Source organism: Propithecus coquereli, unplaced genomic scaffold (assembly GCF_000956105.1).
Source record: "Propithecus coquereli isolate 6110/MARCELLA unplaced genomic scaffold, Pcoq_1.0 Scaffold4, whole genome shotgun sequence".
NCBI classification, from domain to species: domain Eukaryota; kingdom Metazoa; phylum Chordata; class Mammalia; order Primates; family Indriidae; genus Propithecus; species Propithecus coquereli.
Genome location: NW_012149729.1, coordinates 11,470,753 through 11,473,179, shown reverse-complemented (window position 1 = coordinate 11,473,179; position 2,427 = coordinate 11,470,753).

Genomic DNA, 2,427 nt, shown 5'->3' with positions numbered 1-2,427 from the left:
ATAAATGTTACTTACTATGAAAGAGTCAGTTTGAAAATGTTCCATCTTGAGAATTCTTGAAGGAAAAAGAATACAGCTGACTTTGGACAACACAGTGGTTAGGAGTGCTGACTCTTGTGCAGTCAAAAAGCCTTGTGTAACTTTTGACTCCCCCAAAACTGAACTACTGTTGACTGAAGCCTTATCAGTAACATATTATAATAAAGTGTTGATTAACTCATACTTTCTATATTATACCTATTATATACTATATTCTTACAATAAAGTCACTAGAGTAAAGAAAATTCTATTAAGAAAATCACAAGGAAGAGAGAAAATATATGTACTATTTATTAAATGGCAGTGGGTCATAATAAAGGTCTTCCTCCTGGTCATCTTGCTGTTGAGTAGGCTGAGAAGGAGAAGGAAGAGGAAGGGTTGGTCTTGCTGTCTCAGGAGTGGCAGAGGAGGAAGAAAACCCATGTATAAGTGAAGTTGTGCAGTTCAAACCCATGTTGTTCAAGAGTCAACTGTATTTCAAAATATTACATTGCTTAAGTATTTTTGAATATTAAAAATATAATTTCTCAAGACTGAGAGCTTCTATTCTTCGTTGTTTGCCTTGCTTTGCTTTTCTGTTAACTTTTGTTTTTAGCCCAGCAATAATCATAGAGCAAAGGGTTGCTATTTCGGTTAACTTTGTCAGGGACTGATCTCAATCCTAGATCCTTTGGGCAACACTGGCTATCTTCTACAACAGAGAGCTGCCCCGAGAAAGTAGATAGTCCTGTTTCTGCAGGTCTTCCAAAGCACCTGAGAGTTGTTTACTTAGCAACTAATCTTTAATTAATTTGCTGCTTTCAGGACAAAATACTTTTGCATTAAGTATTTTAGGTATTTATTATACTTAACCAAGATTTTTGGTAAAAATTGATATTGTTGCAGTCTCAGAAAATGTTCTGGATTAGGCTAAGAAATGGACCACATTAAATAAAAAACAAAAACAAAAAATATAAAACAACAAAAACAGCAAAGAGAGAGAGAGAGAGAGAAAACCTAGATTCATTCTTCAATATAGCAAACATGCAAATCTGGAGTTAATATTGCCAACACATATGTACAGAACATTAGAGATTGCAGGAGGCCGAAATGGTGGACCACAATAGTTTTAGTATTCCAAACTATTAGATTTTGACAACAATTTAAAAAATTTACAGCATATTTCTTTGTTAACAACAACAAAGAAGAGGCTGGTCATGAACAAAGTTTTTGATATCTCTAATATTTGAATGTCTCTGCTACTTTTATACTTATGTACTTCAAAAAATGCTGCAGAAATAGAAATCTATTAAGCAATGTTACTTTTGGAGAACAACAAATAACCTGGGTTGTGCTTAATAGGATTACAATGTGTGAGCTAAGATGATTATATATAACAGCTGCCAAAAATTCTCTCCAAAACCATTGTTATTGACTTATTGTCAGTTGTCTTTCATTTCTGTATTTTAGGAAATGAGTAAGAAGCTGTTATGCTTGTTATTCATTATCCATCTGAATTCTGCAATAAAAAAGTGATATTTTGTCAAGCAAAACTAGCCCTCAATTAGAAATTACTTCTTGTATTTTAATCAGTACATACTATATCTACCTGTCAGAAACCTGAAGAATTTAAGATTGCATTTCATTAAATGTAAATTGGTTAGAAGTTCAACACAGTGGCTCAGCACAGAGAAATTAACTCACCAAGGTTAGTTAATGCTAAACAAAACTGATGAACCCAGGAACAATGAATGTATTTTGATGCCGTGTCATTTTTCACAGTGATATAATTCAATGAATATTTTTCACAATGATACAATTCAATGCCCTTTTAAGGACTGTATTTCAGAAGTCTCTCATGAATTGTCTCAACTCATTAAAGCCACTTGTGCTGACCCTCTTGAAATGTGAGAATAATTTTCTAGGGTATCAATGTGCTCCAGAGATAATTTCAGTTGCAATATTCAAATACATAATGTATCCTGTGACCACTCAAAATAATAATAATGAACACAAGGCTTCTACTATGAGATGATTCATTATCTTATTTATTTTCATAACAACATTATGAGATAGGTAATATTCTTCCAGTTTTACGGATAAAGTAATGGAGACTCTGAAAGGTGAATTGACTTGCCTAATACCAAATTCATGTTCTACACATCATGTCTCTTAAGTGTTAGGAAATAAGGGAAAAAAAAGATAACTGCAAAGCATAATATTTGTTCTATTTGTCAAAATTCTTCTCTTTTCTACTAGCTTTTAAACACAGACATTTTATTCATTATAGCTTCTAACACAGTGCCTTGCACACAGAAAGGCTCAATTGGATACCCAATGAATAAATATGGAAACCAGATGTTGACACTGAACTGAGAAAATAAAATTTTCAATATAATTTTGAATAAA